The following is a 22,556-nucleotide window of genomic DNA, read 5'->3' as shown; positions in this document are numbered from 1 at the left end:
CGTATAAAATATTTCTAAAATCTCTCAAGCATCTGATTTATCTTATTATCACTTATATACTTCGTCCATCAAATTATACGGAAAATAACAGGTTAATTTGTATCGCGGCGGATTCTTGTCGATTCTTGTCGATCTAAGATTAATGGATCAGTGTCGAGATTCTGGATGCTAAGGATGACGAGTGAGTCATGTGATGAGGAACACGCGCGATATGCGGCACGCAGCGCGGCTCGATCGATATCAATTAACCAGCTTCGGGTGTCGAGAGTGGAATCTACGCGCGAACTGTTAAGCGCACTTCGCGTAGTTAAATGGCTACCGTATTAGCTGGCCGCGTGAATCAGCTACTATTGATATTTACATACGTTCCAGTTGTAGAAAAGAGTACGTGTATTGTTGGAAAGAATGATAGATTGGAGTTAGGTTTTCAGTTAGGTGTAGGATTCCTTATTCTTTCGTTCAATTCCGACCTATCGGATTCTGCTTGATCGGTCTAGAGAATCGCAAAAGCTACGGTGTCAAAGACGCATTAGAAAGAAGAACTCGAGGTGGAAATAGGATCGACTAACGTTAGAGAAAAGTTTGAGAAAATTGAGCGGTGTTTGCGAACTCGTCCGGTGTTAGTTTAGAAACGCGCGATATATGTGCGTCGTTCGAGCGTTAAGCGAACCCGAGACGGGGTACTTAATTTCTCGAAAACTTCTGGTCGCACATTTCGCTGCTTTGCGGCGGCGAACTTACGCAATTAGATGTTCAAGCCCGAAACTTGGCTAACTTTTCAACTGGAAGCAGGTCTGCAAGCCTATGTTCAACAGTGTCTTGATGAAAGTCACGAATTCGATCTTGCATGATGAAACTATTCATTCCCCTGAATGTGGATTTTCCGATAAGCGAGATGAAAAATGTAAGAGCGTAGGAATGTAGAAATTATAGTAAGGACTCTTTGCCAGGACGCGTTTTGATACGCTACAGGATCGAGTGAATGAAAATCAACGAACGAGATGAACTCGCGAATCTTTGCGACATGCGTGGAAAAGCTCATGGAAAGAGAGGATTACACGGAATCTTACCTTAACGTGTCTGTCAATATCTTCGAGTATCGTGTCATGTCTCATTTGGGAATACAAAAAAAATCTCTCAAAACGCGAAAGAGTAAGTCAAACTTGAATAGATCTTCTTTTGTGTACCTGGAAGTTCTACCGTTTAGGACGTTGAAGGATTTGGTTCTCCCTCGTTCACATCGATTCTTTCCACCCTTCCTCTTTGGCATGAGTTAGATTCCAACTTAAAATAAACTGAGATCCACTTATCCGGAGCGAAAAAAAGGCTGATTCTTAGCAGACGCCGAAAAGGGAATGGCTTTTCGATGGGGCGAGCGTCACGGTCGAATGATTTTGTCGATTCGACGAAACTTTTCCCCGGGGTGCTTTCTCACGAAATTCCGTTTTCTCCTGACCCGTTCGTTCATCAGAAGACAAGCACGGCTCACGGCTCTGATATATTGGGCAGATAGCGCGAGCTCGCGTTCAGACATTATGCCCATTAAACGGCGTGACCTCGACGCGCCGAGGTAAATCGCCAAGGTTATAGATAGCTTTTTAATGGTCGCTTCCTGGTGTGCAACGTTCTTCTCTCGCTTCGTTCTTTGGTTTCTCTATTCGGACACAGAGACGCGTGACGCAAATTTCGCGAGCTAACGATGTAAATATCAAATATCAGACAAAGCCACGAAACCGAACAGCGACAGGGCTGAAAACCGATAAAGAAACTATAACAGAGGCAATAACCAGTCCTTTGGAGACCGGTGATGGTGGCAGCTGTGATTTATTAGAGGGCGGCTGCTGGCTTTACGATCTCGTTCCGATCGCGTAAACCGGTAACAGGGCAACTCGCGTCAATATTAATACCACTGGCAGCGACAACAATCGAACTTGCGTTTCGTTTCATTGGCGCCCGGTCGACGGCTGACGGTCTGGTTACACGCGTTGTTGTTCGCGACACTCGCGGAAGCAAGATGGGCCAAATATTTGGACGTCTGCTGTGTCGTAGCGATTTAACAATCAACCGTGCAACGTCCAAGCTTCACGCAGGGCTGCTTTTCAAACGGTCCTGCTCGTAACGCGCAACGAATACACCGACCGTGGAAATATTGTAACTCCAACCGCGCGTTTTTCGTGAATATTATCGTGTGCACACTGTCGAATATTTGCGCTTTCCTCCCTTTCTCTTTCTATCTTTTTTTTTTCTAACCAAGAACGGTGGTTATATCTATACGTGAGTTCCCTTTTTATCGAAATAAATCCATGTAAACGGTCGGAGCCGGTGCTACGGTGCGAGCAATTATCTGTGAAATGAAAAGCGCGTTTTCGAAAACGCTGCCCGCGGTGGCGTATACACGAAATTAACCGATACGTCAAAGAAAACAAGTTTAAACTGCAGTAACTGCGATGTTCATTAAGAATTTATTTTATTTATATTCTGCATTTTATAAAACACTTGTTCCGTCACATAGTTTTCAAGTTCTTCAATATTCTATTGCAACGGTACGATGTATACGTATACGGATTATCTTTATTCGTGAATTTTAATTTCGTCACTCTACACAAATATTAATATAATTTTATGACGAGAGTGCTGCTAATGAACCGTTCATTGGCTTTTTAAATTTTCTTTTAGCCATACTAGATTTGGAAATGAACGACATGGTACTCAAATTATTCTGAAAAATAGTAAGGTAAAAATTTATTTTAATCAAAGAAATCGAATGCTTCATACGTTATAACCTGATACATAAATGTACGTCACAATGCCTTCCAATTATTTAATCTTCCCGTTTCCCTAAAGAAATTTAAATCGTTCAGGTAATGAGTATCGAGCACAAGATTAATCGACGAAACAACTCTTACACTACTTCGTTTTACAAACCAGTTTCATAAACTGTTTCAAATATACTACGATTCGTAACAATTAACTGCCTAACTAACAATTAAAATAACACGTTCGATACTCAACAATAAAGTCAAGCTGCTTTGGATAAAGTTCTAACACAGTTCCACCAGGGTCGAGTCAATACATCCTCGCCTTATTAAGTTAAGACAGAGAGCTTGTGGAAGCTTTAGTAGCGTTTGGCCATAAGGGTGCGCGTGGAAACCATCTGCCAGAAATTCCCGTTTGGTGGCTGCTATTCAAGGAATTCGTTTCATGTCGAGTTTAGCGAGCCGGCGCCACGATATTTCGCAACGACACCGTTCATTCGGCTCGACATAGCCTTCAAAATTCACCCTAACCTCAGTTACCCTACCGATGATGAAATAATGATTTCTCGGTATCGATATTTCAATCATGCTCTCCCACTCTCTTTCTCTCTCTCTCTCTACATACTTGTTTCACTTTCGTGACACGGCCGTTGCTCGTTTAAATCCAACTCTACGCGAAGAATCAAACCTTAGCAGATCGGAATCGTGGGTGGATGGTAAACGAGTGTTCCATCCGCGAGGCTGAGGACGAGGGTGAATCGGTGTGGGGCAACGTTAAAGCGAACTTTCATGAGCCGGGAAGAAAGTCCACACAGGCTGACGCGCAGCCAGGAAGAAAATCGTATAAAGCATATCTAACGACCGATCCATTGATTTTCAATTTTCGCCGCGGGGAAGAGTCAGGTTTGCTGAATTAGCTTGCGCGAGCCGCGCCACGCCGTTGTCTCGACAGAGATTCAGCTTTGAAAACTTTTCAAGGGAGCTTTCGCGTCGTTATCGTTCCACGGCCTCGTGAAAAATATCTTCTCCTTACGACGATTGTACCTCATGTACCAGCTCCAGGATAGACTTCCGGAGAAGAACTGCGATTCATCCTACTGTCTACTGTAAGAGCTCGAGCGAACTATAAAGAGAATAATATTAGACCATCTGAAGTTGGTACGAAGCTTCGAGTTTATTAGGTATCTTTTATTTCCAGATTTAAATTGTTCCTTTTATCGATCAAGCACCACGTCAGCGTTCGAGAAACAGCGAGACATCGCATGCCCTGTTTTTCTTTTTTTTTTTTTTTGCGTGCATCTGTACAGTGGGACGCGTAAAGTTCGTATCTGCATACATCTGCGTCGCTGTTTCGCTTATTTGCCTGGCTCGCTCGACGTCCTGAACGAACCTGTGCAGTAACGAAGGACATTGTGCTTTAATATCGTAGAGAGGTGGCGAAGAATCTCAATGGACAAAGGTTGGAGATCCAAGCACGGTTCTTGCGTTCGTTATGCGGCATATTCGATGAATAACGGTATTTCAGAGCGCGAAATTTATTTGGATACTCTGTTACCGTTTGGATACTACGAACTCGGATATTCGTCAACCACGGTCGGTTTGATCGTCCCAATTTTTCAAACAATTTAACGATAATGGAGAAAAGAGTACGGCATAAATTGTAGCTAATGGTACACGCTTCTGTTCCACATTTCCTCTACGCTTAATTTCGAAAGAGACAAAATCCACATTTACACTTCTACGATGGGTTTAATTAATGCGGGGCTCTGCGTTCTAGCTGGCGACGTTGTCTCCTTATGCTTGTGGAACTCCTCTGCTATCGAGCATGTTCCTATACATCCGCGCGTAAATGAAATTTCGCGGAGCTCGCGAACTCTGTAATTGCTACTTTGCGCACGGAAAAGATCGCGCGGCCCGAATCTTCGAGAACACCGAGCGCAAGTTATCGCGAATTTGGCGCGTGTATACAGCGCTGGAGAACCGAGCCGACTATGAGAAACGAAACCTTCAACGGACAACCAAGTAAACCGAAACGATTCACGCGCCTATGTACCCTAGGTTTTCATATGAGCGTTACATGAGTAAGAATGAACTGCACCTTAAATATTTGGATACTACAAAATCATTGTAAATATCCATGTAACATATACTAGGAGCGAAGCTTTTTAATCTAATGCCAGTGTCTAACGTTATACGATTAGTAGATATAGAAACTATACTTGATGCTAATTGATATAAACTTGAAAACAATGAACGAAAACCGATGATCGACGAACCGGGATGATTAATGTATGTAAGATAAATGAATCTAAGGATCCAGGTAGAAGATTACCGTAGAACCTCGTGAACCGAGACAGTTTGAAAAAAACGAAACCTTCGACGAAGGAAATCAAGTAAAACCGTGGCTCTGGTATGCCACATCGAAGCTAAAATCCTACGTTTTTCGTATTTAATCGAATTTCCAGATAATTTCCCCGGTTAATCAATCGTTCCAACTTCCCCTTAAAAGCATAACGTAGACAGCCAAAGTCTAGAGTGATTTACTGGCGGAATACCAGACCATAAATACAATCGATAGCCATCCCTGTGAGTCGCGCTTAATTGCCTCCGGTGGAGTGGGGATACATCTCGGTCGCGTCCGTGGCGACGTTAAACTACTGAAACCCGATGTTCCCCGGTATACGATGTGGTCTTCCAAGAAATCTTAACCGGCTGGTGGTCCAGATGCGCGATCATCATCGCCCCTGGCTGCGCCCTGACACTAAGGATCTGCGACGTTAGTATCCTCTGGTAGGAATAGGATGGCAAATTTCCGCAACCTATCGATTGTGGCCAAGCGCCTTGCATTATCTTCCCTATGCGAGAGCCGTGTGCAACACTGTTGGAATAGTCGCGAAACACATATCAACGCCGTATTTCCCTCGCAATCTAGAGCCTGTGCGCGTTACATAAATTCATAGAGGCATGAGGAGGCGGAGAAGAGGGCGAGGGAGGCGACAGGGAGAGGGTTAGAGAGAGAGAGAGAGAGAGAGAGAGAGAGAGAGAGAGATGTAGAAGGGAATGGAACGTAGAAGGGTAGGGGAACGTGTGGAACATGTTTCGCGCGATAGTGTACATTTGAGATACAGCGAGCGGACTACGGTTCTAATTCCGATGACGTATGAGCTTGCATAACCTAGTTTTCTGTTTGCCAGCCCCGGTAATGAGTTGTCTAGTCCTTTCTCTATCTCGTGGCCTACCTTTCTCTGTCCTTTCCACCTGTAACCACCGAATCCCTTCTGTCGGTGTTGCACCCCTTCACCAACCGCGCCGCCTGCTAGCCGTAACATCGTGTATTCGTGCTCCGTAAATTATACGGCTGACAGATAATCGTACGTTCGTAAGTTTCAAACGATCTAGACATGGGATGATAGGGAAGCGTAAGTAGCTGCATAAGCAGTGGTAACAGCGAGCAGAGAGAGAGAGAGAGAGAGAGAGAGTTGCGCGAAAGTGGAAAGAAGGAAATCCGCGATGATGCGGAGGAGGTTAGCTAGCTAGAACGATAAGCGTGGTCGCGTGGTAAATTATGGAGCTGATTACCCGTCTAGATACCTCCGGTGGAATTGTTTTTAATGGAGAGCGACGGGAGATTAGCGGAAATCGGATTATCTTCCGGTGAACGTTCGACAGAAGTCGAAGAGACTTTTCGAGTCAGAGAGGGGAGGAATTTTGCAAGGAGAGGAAATGGTCGTTGGGGTGAAACACCGACAACTGTCTTTTTACTCCGCTGAAACTTCTCGCGAACTGGAAGACTACAAGAAAATTCTATCATGCTGGAAACAACCTCTAAGAGGTTTTAGTTGCCGCAACTTTCGACCTCGGAATTCGGTTAATTCATGTGCATCGAAAAGCACTCGAAAGCGTTCTCCTCGCTTTCTCGAACAGTGTCTCGACGGATGCGGTGGTATTCGGCACAGGAAATGTTCACCTGTGAATAGCCGCGGTTATTCCTGGAATCGAGCAAGCGTATTTTTCTTGCATGAAAGGAACAGAAAAGCGAGGAATTTGGCTAAATATACGAACGAAAAACCAATTTTCAAAAGTACTTTTCACAAAATTTGATATTTACAACTTCTCGATGCCGTATTGACCATCGCTAGAAATTTCCATTTACGAACCATGGAAGATTATTCTAGCGAATATTTTCGAGGAAGTCAAACGATTGAATTTCCAATAATCCTTCTCTACAGAATATCGTCCGATATTTGTTGCAACGAATCAGCATGGAATATTCCACTAATTATAAGACGAGAGCAAAACAAGAATTCGATTCCTTTCAGTCAGATATTCTCGTCTTGAATGAACTCGCCGGAAGAAAAGGGAAAAATTAATATTTCTAGTAGCGAGAAAGCACGACGTCGGCGAGAATTTCTCGCATGAAAGAAAACGGAGAGCATCGGCTGGCGTTCAAAGCAAAAAGTAGCTCCTGAGCTTGCTAGAACGGCGAGAATTTTAACGAGCATAACGACCCACGATGTTTATTAAATCGATCATCTTATCGTAACGCTGTGCAGCGATGATTTCAGGCCGGATATAGACGAGTAAGTATCTGGTGGCACGTGAAGCGACGATTTTTCATTGGTAACGTTCACGAAGCTCCTTTCATCGCCTGTTTGCCATCTCACTGGTTGCCAAGACAGCGGCAATAAAACAGATCGTTCGTCGTCGCTTTTACGTGAGATCACGCTCGCTGCAACGCGCGCTTCGTTCGCGCGTTTTGTGACTCTCTGCCTCTGCTCTAGACGCAGAAAGATTCGTCACGCTGGTGTCCCGGCGACCGTCAACGAATCTGTCACGTTACTTCGCAAAAATCGCAACGCTCCGACCGCGAAAGAAACGCCTTCGCGTTTATAGCGCGCGAGGGTTGAAGTTTTGCGAAAGTTTTTTAGTGGCGGTTAGTTGAAATCACTGGAAAAACACGGGGCAAAAATTCAACACGGTGAGTTTCGAAGAAAATTGGACCGGTTGCTCGACCATACTAACCAGATTAACTTTTACACGATTTTTTTTTAACGCTGCAACTTTACTAACAAGAAAAACATAAAATTTATACATACAGAAAATGAAAATACACGGTGTAATGAAAGGGGTGGTGTATACTTTACAGAAAATCATTCAAAAGTACGCCGTCATGAATTTATAAAATTTTTGTAAAATTATAAACTAATCATTTTAATTATTTCGATAGTTGTAGTATTAAATGTTTTGTGTGTAAGAATATATTGCTTTTATCTAGCAGTTTACTATGCAATAATTTACGAATGACTGTAATGATTCGATATAAAAACAACTCGTACCAAGTTTTAAATGGTTGCAAAGGTGCAGTAACGATAAGACAACAGAACACGCAAAGAAAAGTTCATATTTTGCCTTCTTTTTGCTTCACCATTCGTAATGCTGCACATATACTCTAGTACAGCCAGCGGCTTGGTGAGTCTCTACATCGATGGATTTCACTCCCTGCCAATTGCTATTTTCTCTTTTATAACATTCACCTGTCATGTAAAAACACAAGAAAATATATATATATATACGAGAAAACAACAACGGTGTTCTTACGATACTATAAATGGACATACATTTGACATAAAATGTATCAAATGAGATGTTACGAGCTGAATTCTCCCGAGACCAATGAACATATTGACTTTATGTTCTTTTTCGAATTAAATGGTTCAGGAAGGTACTGTGTCTAGTATTGTGCAACAAACTTTTTGTTGACGTTTCTTGTTAAATCGAATAACATTCACCTAACCATTTTTTCTTTTGTCACCCTGAATATCGTTGTTCAGGTTACAATTTCACTTTACACACGAATAAGCACACTTTTTCCATCGTTAGATTTCAACTTCCAAACGTTTGAAACTATTGTAAACAAGCTTGATGCTTGCAGAAGGAGAGCTAGTGAAGAAATTTGGGACAAGAAACTAGAGTTAACTCGCCATTCATCGAGAGACAGAAGGGGAACCAACCGCACGCGTCGTTAGATGTAACAAATGCAACACGGTCGAGAAGGGCGCACAGAGGGAAGAAGGTAAACGAGCGTCCGAATGCGTGAGTGTGGCCAGGAAAAAAGGTCGCCAACTTAACGAGGTAATTTAATCCGTTTTGTCAGCCAAGCCAGCCAACAACGATGCTTTACGGGGTTTACTTGCAACGAGAGATAATAACTCATCGCGAGTTTTGCTGAATCTGCGTTTACCTTGCTTCTGATTTGCCTTGGCTGTTGCACCCACGTTTGTTGATGACGCCCATTTCATCCTTCACCGCGATACTCGAACAATTAGTAATTAATTATATCGACCACGAATACTAGAGGCACTTTTCCTTCCCGTTAAACAGTCCAATTGAAAAATACTCTTTCATCCTTTCTACTAATCGCATTAAAATTAAGTTATTATATCATATATCAATTATATTAGGATTAAAGATTCTTTCAATTCGTCTTATATGCCCACTCGAGTAATTTTAGGCTTTTTAATATTACCAGCCTATTCAAAGGATATCACAGAACGCGAAAAGAAGTTGGATCTCGAATTTTTTTCAAAAGAAACAGTCTCGCGAGAGTGGGATAAATTCGTCGTAATTGGTCGTTGTTTCGTCAGGCGTTATCTTGAGGTACGTTGAATAAGTGCTGGCGCGAGAGTAGGTTTCGTTTGAAGCGTATCTCATTCGTCTATCTTATTTTTACAGGGCTGGACCAGCCGGAACCAGAGATGAATTCTTGCATGCCTTCCATTGAAACACCCTGCCGGAAATTACACTTTTTACTTTTCCCCACCTCTGCGAAATTGAGTGGGTGCCTAGAGCCTGATGAGAAGCATCCGCAAGGAAAGCCAACGTGCAACGCGAACTCCGCCCGCTGAATGTTTAAATGCACGGCAGGACTTTATCTCGGTAAAAAATTATGAAATTCAGATCCGTCTGTTGCGAAAAATGGCGCGATAACGTGCAGAAACAGTAATAAATATTTCAGCAGGATAAAACGCGGATTCGCGTGCATTCAGAGCCGCTTCTGCTTTCCCAATAGATTTCTATTTTTCTGGCCATGTACCGACCGTTTAATCCCAGAAGCGGGTGCACCGATACGATGTAACGTTGTTTCTTCTGGAATTATTATCGGACAAATAATTATAATTCGGGAATTTTTTCTACATACGTGCACTATGTTACTACATTTTACGCATTCGTTGGTCACAGCGTTGGCCACGGCTATTGCGTGAAATCGATCGGCAACACGAGCATGTTGCAAAAGGAATTTACTCAATAGCAAACATTTTGCGCGACATTCGGTGATACTAAGAGATACTTATCATGAAAAATCGCACGAAATTTCGACACACCGTTGGACGTGGATTCAAGGCGACAATCGACCGACCCATATTTTCCAAGAACCCCGCACGTTGAATTAGACTGTCGAATACTCGTCTTTTTTTTCCTCACGTGGCGAATTCGCGAAATTTACCCCCGAGACGTGAGGAGCATCGGCGTCTTTGTCACGGATTACATATTGTATACTCGGGACGAGAGAAGGATACCGGGGAGCCCCTGAAATATATTATCCGGTAGGGGACGTTTCCACCCCCTTATTTCGCGTTTCAGCTCCGAAGCGAACTGGCCTTGCGAGTGCTCGTCCAACCAACCTAGCAACGCGTTGGGAACAGCAACGATCCTTAACTTTACCGCTGACACCTCGAGTGTCCAAATAAATAATGCGCCTTATTTGTTATAGGAATTGTACCCAGTAAGGGATGAAATCTGCGGCTGCCGGCAGCCAACACCAGCCACCCGGAAATCTGCGTGATTAAGTGCACCCTTCGTTGGACGATAATTGCTCTACAAATACGCGAAATTTATTGCGAATTCACCACTAGACACCGGGGACACGTCCCTTTTGCAACCCACCACGAATTTCCCCGGGACGACTATATCTGACGGTCAAGTTAAATAAACGATTATCCTCTCTTTATTTCACTTTACAGCTGATAAACAGTATCTTGACCATTTGCAAATTCTCTTCAAGGAAAGACGTCGTATCGACCACGTTGTCTTGGAGGAAGCAGTTAAAAAAAGTTCTCTTAGTTCGATACGGTATATTTTACAGAACATCACGTTTTTATGCGGTGTGTTTAAATCTCTGCAGTTTATATCGATTATTTTAATTTAATGAATTGTATAAATGGTATACGAAAATGTAAAAACATCGAGCTGCAACATAAATTATGCAGACAGTACGTTAAAACTGGTTTTGAAAATAACTTTTTGAAATATCAAATGCTGCTTGCATTGCAAAAAGTTAATAATTTAACATGATTCGATACTGTAGTTACTATAAAAACATCCGAATAACTCTTGCTTAAAGATTTAATTTTTAATTGAATAACAAGGAAAGGTATAAAAATCATATAAATGATTTTCCAATCATTATTTCAGCCCGTGTTCCATATAATTTCATTAAAGCTTTCGAGACTTTCATTTCAGTCTTCTGACAAATATTGTGACAGTTAATGTCTGCAAACCTTGTACCATACAATCAATAAAGAGTATCGTTAGTAATTGAGCTTGATTTCTCATTAATCCATTACATAACGAACGCTAGAAGGATTTCATCGTTCGATGTCCTGCGAAGTAGGAGAACGGCGCGACATTAATCGAGCTGCACTCTTTGCTCGATTAATAAATTTCACGGTAGTGAAAGCACTTTGTAATTTCCCCAGGCAAGCGAGATACCTGTCAGATATATCTCGCTCGAAAGAGATTTATAATGAAAACGAGAAATTCATAAAGTCACACCGGCGAATTTACAGTTATACCGTGGGTCTCGCTCTCAATATTATTAATCGTTGAAACTCGCGGTTTCGACGTTGAAATAATCTCCCATATCCGAGAGGTCGACTATCGTTATCGACTCGTGAGCTTCGTCGAACACAGCCCGGAGTAGTTGAATGTTTTTCGTTGCAGAGTAAAATTTTAATCGCTCCCCGTCAAATTCCAAAAACAGAAGATCTCCGATATTTTCACCGTACGGTTCGATCGATTCCACGAAGAGAGGTTAAAAAATATAGTAGAACGGACAGCAATTTCAAACGTTCCGTGTAATCAGCGACGGCATGATAAAAATACGAGGGTACCGGTAAAACGCCAACGAAGCGATACGCGACAATGTGGTGGGATCGGAACGTTTTCGCGAAATTTTAGTTTTTCGTTTTTCACCAGCCAAACAATGAAGTATATACCGCGTGGCGGACGCAGTGTAAAATCTTTGCCAATTCCGCGAGATTTAGCGCGCCCGCTATCCATAAAACCGGAAATTGATTACGTTCGCGCTAATAGAATTTTTATTCGCGCGACGACCGTTCTCCGCGCGCGAATTCACTCTCCATAGTCTGTGGCAAATACGGAGCCATGACGATGTTCTGGAATCGCTTCCGCGGTTATCGTATAAATTTCATCGAGACAAGACTGTCTTAGAGTCCTATCACTGGTATACCGAGGTTGTGTTCGTTTAACGGATTTTATGTCTCCCCAGTGTAGCCGTTATGAAAAGAATTGCGACATAAGTTTTAAAAACGCCCTAACGTCGTTGCACTTAGTTTTAATGATGAGATGGATATGTTACAGGGTAAGTTTCGGTCAAGTTAATCGAATTGCTTGAATTCCAGCTATTGAAATCGAATTATTTATCTTTTATTATTTCGATTTCGAAGGAAAATATTCATTTACCCTCTACCATCATTGTTTTTTCATTCACTAGCAGGTCCTCGTTACACGATCTAACTAATATTACCAGTAGAATTCTACAATTCGTACATTACCAGTATATTATTGAATTTTCTTATATAACGGTAATAACATTGATAATTAAACAAATGAGATTAAATTAAATTCAAAAATTACGATGAAAGTTTTGCACATTAACATTATATATAAATTACAATCAAATTTTGCAAGCTACGAAACATCCGATTACCTTACTCGACGTAAAATTGCAAAATTATAGCAGAGAAGCCTATAACCTACAACCTGTAACTTACAAATTCATCGATATGTTATAACTTCGCTAATTTTACTCATATATACATTTAAGCATGTAGAAATATCGATTTTCAATATTTCTGCAGCGATGAGTCGCAGACCATAAATATAAATAAACTATTACTTTTGAATTGGTTCGATAGCTAGATGGAAAAGTTGCGACGTAAAGATAAACAGCTAAGCGACGGTAAAACGATCTTCATGAATGTTTAACGTTCGATCGTCGTTTAAATATTTAATTCGCCCCGTGGCGCGTGTAAACGCGAATAAACGGCCGTCGCACAGAAAACCAAGCTATCGTAGTAGTCGTTGGCGAGCCGATGCGGGCCCCCGAATCCGTTTGCCGCTGGAATCGCGACAAGCAGTGCATCGTGGAAGCACCACGAGAATCAAGGTTCAAAGTCGGCGGAAGTTCGTTACACGAATGCCACGAGGATTCCCTTCGCTTGGGTGTACTTTTTCCTGTGGCATTCGCGCGGCGACGGTGTTAAAATTCAGCGCGTTCAGCTTGTCGCCAGAGGCAGTCCAACTGGGTCATTAAATATGAGAGATCTCGTTGCCGAGACTCCCTCTCGTCGAGCGTGCTCCTACACGTACGGTAGTAGTGCAAGAAAAAAAAAAGAGTAAGGAAAAAAGGAATGTAGAGAGAAGAGAAGGAGCAGCGAGGGTATTTGACGGGGAGAGGGTGAACGAAACAACCGGAGAGGCTTGGAGAGAGAAGTAAGTCTCTTACAGTTGTTTCTCGGCTGCCTGACGCGCGAGACGCGCCACTCTGGATGCACTTTTGTATAATTTTACTTTAATTGCTGTTGAGACCCGGGAGTTTTCAAGTTTCTCCTCTCCTTATCTTTTTCATACTGCTCTAGCAACCGGCTGCTGTCTTCGTCACCGGCCGTTTCACCTCTACATCACCTCCCCTTTCTTCTCTTTAATCTATTTCTCTCCCCAAAGCTTCTTGCCTTTATTTCCTCCCTCCTTGGCACGCTTTAACTCTCCACCAACCTTCGCTACCTCTCTCGTTTCTTCCTTCTATCATCCCGTCTCTTTCCCGCTTACAATCGCGTCGGTACACGTCCACTTTTCCTCTTCTTCTTCCTCTTCCTTGCACCTCCGCTATCACCTGCTGGCTGCATGTAGCCAGCGTTGCAGTCACGAGTCAAGGCATTCCGAGGTAAAACTGCTTTATGCAACCGTTCCTCGTCTTAACTCATAACGCGAACAGCGAGCGCGCTGTTGAGTCGACGATAAGCCTTTCACGGCTGCCTTGGTTCCACGGGATCCGCGAAATATGATCACGTCCAGCGGATTAAGCACGAACTCGAATTAGGGTTGGAAGGACGTGAGATCGCCGTGCGCAGTCTCGCGGATCCGGGCCTTCGTTTCAGTGCTTCACTAGCCGGTGGAATTCGCGAGAACGCGCGAATGAAAGCGCACGTGGCCGCTAATCCCACTCACGTTTCTCAGACGCTATAATGAGATGGCGTTATTGTTTTTATGCCGAACGAGATACGACTCGGGATTTCAATTTCCTCTCTTCATTAATACTGCTCTCTCTTTCCTTCTGTCTGTCTCTCTCTCTCTTCCTATCTCTCTTTCTCTGTTCTAGCTGTTGGCGAGTGGTCGCTTAAGGCAGAAAAAGTTTAACGGAATGTGATAAATTAATTGTGGATGTTAATGCATTTATGTTAAATTTAACCCCTTCGAAACTATATGTTTTTGGAAGTTGTAAAAAAGAATCCTGTTCACGAATTGTCAAACGGAGAGTGTTTTCGTAAAAAAAAGTTGAGATTTTATCGAAGATAAATATATTTTGATAACTCGTTAAAATACAATGTTGTGTAAACACAATATATACAATGATTAAAAGTACAAAAATGCATAAAATGTTCATAACGATACATTCAAAATGAAATACTTGTTACAATATTTAAACGATGAAATCTCCCGTAGGTTCTATTTTATTCAATTGTTTGTAAATATATTAATTTGCATGAACATCCACGGTCGAACGATAAATCACACGTTTCCACGCTTATAACATCCATGTAACATCCCCAAATGCAGTCCTATTGATTCCTGTACCTATAAACACTAATATATCTTTTAATGAAAATTTCACAAACGCAGTTCTAGTTGTCCACTTCGCGATGCTAATAAAGTTATTCGAAGAAAAATTGAAAGTTAAAAAGAAAAAGTTTTGCAAATGGTGTTTTTCGGCCATTACACTTCTCTCAATCCTTACAGCCAATATTTTCTGCGAATTTACTAGCCGTAACGAAGCAACTCGCAGCTCGAATATTTTCAATTAAGCGTAAGTATCCGGCAAAGTTGGCGTCGCGAATTTTAATCAAAGCGAAAAATGCCCATCCCAAGACGAGGTACGTATACATATATTAGCCGGGAAGAGCTGTTGCTCGAGACTTTGTCACTTGGCTAAGGTGATCCTTTGTTATCGTGCTCTATCTAAAACTTCCATAAGGTCTCGAAAGAGGCGCAGACCGGCAACTCTTCGCGAAGTCTCCGTGGAATAAGATGTTATCGAGCTACCCTGGCAATGTTTACCCAAAAGCGGTCTAAGGACCAGCAGGTTCCTGCACTCTTTCATCGAGCATATCAGATATTTATATCGTGGTCGTAACAGGGACGTTTTCCCTCGTGGACGAGGGGATCAACGAGCCGGAAAACACGCAAGTAGTCATTGACACTGACTGATACGTTTTCACCTCCGCTTATCGAGGGATATCAAGATCCTTTCGCGAGGTCGAGCTTTTTATTCTCGTGGAAGTTGTAGCAGGACTCATGAAATTCCACTGGGAGAAACCTTCCCCCTCGTTAAAAGATTTTCCAGGTTATACGAACGATAATTATTTCGACGAGGACTCTCTTCTCGCAAATGGGTAGATTTAAAACGCGGCGAATCATTGAATAATATGTAATATTCATCGAGCCGTGAATTGAAATAATGCCGAATGAATATGCAAGAGCTTGGAACGATTATACGCAAAGAAAAGTGGGTGTATCGGGGTCACAGAGCCTCTAACTTACAACTTCAAGATAAATCTCGACTTACTTTGCTCGCCACGAGTGTGCCTGCGAGGCGCGTACAATGCCACGGCGTTTCTCTCTTTGTACAAACAGTTTTTTACTCTCCTCGGCCTGCTCGCTGTCAAATAGCACATGTGTCCTTTTCTCCGTTCTATCTTTCCACTTTCTCTTATCGCGTTCTCGTTGCTTTTCATTCCTTGAGTATCGTTTTTTTACGCCGCGATACCTATCCTAATGAAGAACGAATAAAAAGCTGCCGCACCGTCGACTGCGGCAACCAGAAGGAATTCGCATATTTACAGAGAAAACCGAATTCTCACTCATTTAAATAAAAAACCGCGCCACCTCAAGACTAAACAGCATAAATCTGAATAACATCAACCGCGTAAATGAAGTAACGTGTGACTCCATTTTCTTAATTAAAATATACGAGTATATATATTCCCGAAGGGAATATTAAAGACGTTCAGCAGATGTTACGAAATTACATGGTATACGACACACATTTTTTCAATTGGACCTGTCGTTAGGTGCGCTACGATTTGAAAGATGTTTCCTAACCATTCACCGAGGCGCTAAGAATATCACTGAAAGTAGCCAATTCTAAGAAGAAAGAAAGTTGACGACACACTTCCTTTTAATAAATTACTCGAAATACACGGCACGACTGCGATATAGACCGGACATTCGAGATAGTGGTTCCCTGACCTCTCTTGTTACCGACCTAAAACCTCAACCATGCTCTTCCGCCATTCCGACCGCTATCCTTCGCCAGTAATATTGCTGTTCGTACCTCTTCCCGCCTCATTTCTCTCTCGCCTCGCCGCCTTTCTCCCTCGAGTTTTCTGATCTGTCCTTCCGTTTACGTCCCATTAAAAAAAAAAAAAAAAGAAAAAAGGAAGAAAAGAGAAGGAAGAAGAAAAAAATATAAAAAGGAAGAGGGACAGTGACTTCTCGAAAGAAACTCTAGCTTTTGCATGCGTTTCTCTTCGGGACCGAAAGAAACGGCTTTCAGAAACGACCCTCGTTGTTCTAAAGTCACCGACAGAAATTACGCGAACCGCTTCGTCGCGTTTATGTGTCGGCTCTGCCCGGAATTAATTACATCGCGTGATGATCGAAATCTCTGAGCTCACGTGTTATTATTTATTTCTTCCGCGCTTATCTTCCGGACGAAACTGTCGCGATATTAAAATCCGCGATAATTGTGAAGTTCCTACGATCGCGAGGGGAGAGAGAGACACTGGTGCGGGTGCACAAAACGGAAGAAAGTTGCCCGGCTTACTTGCAAGGCAGTCAAACAAATAAATGTTCCAACGGGCGAACATAAAACTCATGATATATGAGATAGAAGGAATACCGGCGATCTCTCACGTGAATCCTCACGTACGAGTCCCATGCATCATCCCCCGACCATGCTACCGTCCGTGCACAAGCTCTCGACCTCTACCGACTCAACAACTTTCCTAACACCGTTTCCATTTACATGCACACACGCACTCCTGCTTTCGTGTGGGTTACATTTTACGTTCGGCCACACGAGTCCCGGACTCGCCAATTTTTTTCTCGGACCTGTTTTCTATAACCGTCTCTTACAATTAGCGACGTATAACTCTTCATTTCTGCTTTCATAGGATGCTGGCCAGAATTGTTGCTTTGGTACACTAGGGAATCCCAAATTTTTTTTATTTACGAGAAATGTAATTTTTGTTTTAATTTCTTCAGAATATTTGTAAATTATGTTGACTGACGCATCGTAAATACAACGACGCAATACATGTCGCGGTAACACAGCCGAGTTGATTGCGTTTTTGCTGTTTTCACAATTTATAAATACAGGATTCGCACTGTTGATTGCCGTAGCCATAAATAATTAACGCTTTTTAACAAAAATCTCATAAAGAACAATTCCAACTACGTATTTTTGTAACATCAATAAAGTAATTTGAAAAAGTGACAATTACTCGTGAAAACGAGCCTTGCAATTAGTCTTCTTTTAGGTCGTTTCCTACAATTAGAGACACGTATTGCAAATAACTCTTTATTTTCACTGGACAGTAGTCAGACTTCTCATTTTGAAACATGTAATTCTAGATGTTTCTTCTATCTAGAAGTAACTTATTTTTTTCCCACTTTTTTTTACACTTTCCAAGCTTGGTACCCGACTAAACAAGTACGGGAGTGTGATAAAATTTATTTCCTTTGTTTCATTACTATTGACAAGTACGTAACAAGACTTTTACACCGTCGTATTCCACCGACGCTACGCAAAACTTTATCCCGACCAAGTTAGGCGATGATCATTAATTTAAAAATATGGCGGTCGCCAAGCGAACGGGCAGGTCCAGGGGAAATCAATCGCGTTCCATTTCGGTCGATATCGAAGTACCACGCGTCAAAAGACAAATATATCGCGCCGAGGGGACGACGATGAATTTTTTATTCATTTTGTATATTAATATACCGCGGCGACGATCGAGTTTTATCGATGCCCTGAATCCGACTATAAAGCAAAAAAACATTGCAGGACCGAAATGGCGAACGCTATCGGGACAGGACTCTCGCGTCCCGGACGCCATTCGAAAACGGCACTTCCGCCAGCTTGAAAACCATCTCGATACAGTTCCTGCTTTTACGATAGCGTAAAGTCACGCCAGGCCGATTCGAAACACGGCGAAAGATCGGCGAGTATCAGGGCCCCGCTTATCTCCGCCATAAACCTCCGCAAGCAACCGATCCGATCGAGCACACGGCTTACGCTTTACGCTCGCGAAATAATTGGGAATTACCTGTAATCCCTGCACGGATCCAATTGGGATTGGAAAAAAGACCATGGCTAGGCTGTGGTTAAATCGTATCCCCGTTCCGTGTGATAAAATCACATGGAATTATGAAATATCCCTCGCGTCATTACGCTCTGATAAATCAAAATGGTACATGGTCGTTTGTAGTTTTCATTCGTTCAGGTTCGAGAAAATATTGTTGAATTATTTGACAGCAATGGTATAGAATATCAAGGTATCAAGCGTATATCGTGAGAAGAGATTAAGAAGATTTGTTGGTTACCGATATTCGGAAGATTGATTATGTTAGAAGAACGATATCAGAGAACGGTCATTTCCAGAATCTCGAATCGTACAGTGTACGAATATCTCGATACAATGTTCCGAAACGAATATCGCATCCCCTCGCCTAATATCGTGTATTATATTGAACTGTACGAAATAATTTTGTAGAGTATTATGAATAAAGGATTATAAAAGAGGAAGTGAACCGTAATAACGTACACATATAAATATATGTTGGAGTATTAAATTTAGAGAGTTTATGACGAAGTCATTTGAAGGGGTTGAAAGTTTACCCTTCGCTATTGTACCATTCTGATGAATATTATTGCGGTGAGGCGCTTGTTATCTAAACATGTATTGCGTATAAACAGATAATAAATTATTATGACCAGCCATAACTATCGCAAACCAGATATATCATAATTAACAATTCATCAAAGTAAATTGACCCTTATTACTCAGGCTAATACGTGCTCCACTGTATCGATGACGGTGTTCCTGAATATTCGGATACGTTATTAAACATTGTTGACCAACTAATCATCAAGTTTGTACATTGAGTATACCACCATGGATTTATCAGCACCAATGAGTGGCACGAAATGCACGTGAACCTTTTCCATAATGCGATAGCACATCGAATGGATTGAAACTTGATCAATCAACTCCCACTTTGAAACGTACATACTACGTTTTCATTTGCGGAATGTAGCATCGATTCGTTTAATTGTATATTTATATGCACCGGTATATCGTTGAGGAAAGGTGTTAAGAGCATTGGAAAACGTTTGATCTGTGAATCAACACATCCGCTGAATTAACTCACACCATTCGTTTTACTTGCTTTCTCTACTTTTTGCGTATAAACTTTTTTTACTTCATTGTACCACAAAATATACGTTTTCATATTACGTACGTATAGCGATGATATTAAAACTTGGTTACACGTACTGCTGTTTATGCTTCTGCTTCTCATTGATTAAGACATTCATTAACACTGACTTACTATCGCTACAAGTCGAGTAAAGGACGCGAATAATTATCAGCGTGAATCTTTTCCGCAATGTAGCACAAATATTGTATATCGAATCGATTTAAACTTGATAAACTGTCACCCACTGGTGCGTATTCCGTTTTCATTTTCGGGTCACAACGTCGTCGTTGCGATCGCGTCGATTCAGAAATAGCAAGTCGGGCACGCAGCAGCCATGGGAAGAACTCGGGCGAAAGAGCAAAGGCGAATTCGGGAGGGGGAGCGAACATGCATAATGGATTCGCGTTGCATGTCGATGCGATTCCCAATGCTCGATCGTATAAAAATGTTTCTTATACCGAGTCAAAAACATACGACGCGAGATCCGGACGCTAGGGCATTTTCCGTTTGCCGTTCTGAATAATTTTAAATCCCACCAACCGATAGCTACCCTTCCGCTTCAACCACGCACCCTTCCTCGTCTATTTCTAGTTCCAGTTTTACTCCATCCTTAGGAATTTCTCGGTCCACGTTCCAGCGATCGGACAAGTTTCGCGGCATATAGGTATTACACGATAGGTAAGACTCGGCGGGGCAGGCGGCTCCTCGAAAAATACCCCCATAGCTCATTGGAAAGAGACAGGACGGCCGTTCAACTTCCACCAAGATAATGTTCTGGTTTTGCAGTAAATCAGTTTATCGCGTTGACCCGGATACTTAGCCATTCCTTCGAGTTATAATTCATCCGACGCGTCCAGGCGGCAAGTATGCTTTCTACTTCGGTTACTACGATTCAGACGTTCCGAACCAGTGGCAAATTCCACCAACGAACGTCAGGCTACTAATAAGAAGCTTCGCTTGACGAAGCATTTCAGACTGGATAAACATCTTAATGGCAAGGGTTTCGGGAAATCTGTCTGTTATTTGTAAGGTTGAACAGACTTTGCCCTTCTAAAGCATCGTAAAGTCTAATAGTTATCTGAATGTTTGAATACCTACGAGTGTCATGATAATTCGCGAATCGATGAATAGATTTGCTTGGAACTTGGCAGATGTTCGATAGACGTGTCACTGGCACTCGTAACAGGATTTTCACGACATGTGCGAAATTAAAAATTTAACAGTTAGAAAACTAGACACTTTCGTGCAATTTTTTGTTATAAGCATACTACAACTTTTAATATATGCATTATTATTATTGGAAAAAATTCATCATACTCCTAAAACATTTAATGAAACTACGAAGCTTCAAATTGATGTTTTTGAAAAAAAAAACTGTCAGAAAATATCCAAAGGTGACCATATTTTAGTTTCTTAAAATACATCTTTCAAATATCGTTGCCAATAAATAAAACAGTAGCGTCGAATGGTCAAAACAACAGTCGCTATATGTCACGTTGTCATTCGAAAATATCGATGGATTTGTCGAACGTAGTTGACGTTAGATTAATATTTAAAGGAACGGCGTTAATAGTTTGAGAGACATTCGACGATGTCCGTCTTTGTAGCTTCATGTGACTATCGCGAATCGATCAAATGCATAAGTATCGATATTATCGAATATGCCCAATGTGCATAAGATCCCAGACAATGAGCCAATTGTGACTCTGACACCTTTAGGCAATTCCGGACCCGGAGGTGGAGACACGTCAAGCAGGATTGGTCGCACCTGATCAGCCGTCCCGGTGACCGGGACACTTGACCATGAGCCCCATTCACGTGCCAACTCTCGCGTAACTAGCGATGACATTAGTTGTGTGCATGTGGATGAATTAACACGGACTTAATCAGACAAACCATTGGATATGGACACGCTGACGAATTTTGGTATCGGATCCTTCCTTCCGGTGACTATATGCGCTCGACGCATCGAGTGTCTCGAGGAGATTGACTACGCTGTCGACACAGTGATTATTCTGTTCAAACGCTAAAGAATTTAATTGAAATCCGCGAATCCCAGGAATTTGAATTTTGAAAGTTAAATTTGAAAAGTTAAAATGTAGAAATTTCAGTTGAAAATTTGAATTTATCGAATCGAAATTTTTCAATTTGAAGTAGAGCAATTAAACTTGGTAATTTACAGCTGGATACTCGAATTGTTTCAATTTATAGCTGAGTGTTTGAGTCTGTAAAATTCAAGATTATCTATTTAAATTTTGCAATTTAGATGTTCGAATTCCAACGAGTGGAATTTTCCCGACGATCTATCTATGGACGATTGAAAGCTATAGTTTAGCAGTGAAATTTATACGATATTAAAGATAAAGAAGGACGAACAAATTGCGAAATCCGGGATAAGTGCGCCCTCCGAGTGGCATCTACCGTTGGAAATCTCGGTTAAACGGTTTTCATTGAATCCGGTGGTTTTGATTCTTGCGGAGCACACAGTTCCGAAACTCTAGCTGCAAGTGTATTACTGAAATCCCAGTTTCGAGAAGCCCTTTAAGAATTTTGGCCGTCACGAGCAATCCGGTTAATCGGATGTGAAATGGCTGGCTCGGACCAGCCATCATATAATTCCACTAAAACTTGGAATTTTAAAGATATTCTTCTGACTAATCTTTCTATTATTTTCAAAAACTTTGAAAACTCTCACACATTATTTTTCAACGCAAGATATCTTCATTATATAAAAGAAAA

The 22,556-nt window shown here is 41.8% G+C and overlaps 1 protein-coding gene and 1 long non-coding RNA gene across 5 annotated transcripts in view; one reads left to right on the top strand and one right to left on the bottom strand.

Annotated features, from left to right (window-relative positions):
- The window catches only part of LOC100749778 (tyrosine-protein phosphatase 99A), a 428,501-nt gene that overhangs the window by 184,979 nt on the left and 220,966 nt on the right, over positions 1–22,556 (bottom strand). The window lies entirely within an intron of this gene.
- Positions 8,697–10,931, top strand: LOC112212036. The gene is made up of 3 exons (XR_002945824.2): positions 8,697–8,888; positions 9,489–9,692; positions 10,528–10,931. It is a non-coding gene; the product is annotated as an uncharacterized LOC112212036 (long non-coding RNA).

Source organism: Bombus impatiens, unplaced genomic scaffold (genome assembly GCF_000188095.3).
Source record: "Bombus impatiens unplaced genomic scaffold, BIMP_2.2 scf_0017, whole genome shotgun sequence".
NCBI classification, from domain to species: Eukaryota; Metazoa; Arthropoda; class Insecta; order Hymenoptera; family Apidae; genus Bombus; species Bombus impatiens.
Note: the sequence above shows the minus strand (reverse complement) of the source record. Positions and strands in the feature narration are given on the sequence as shown.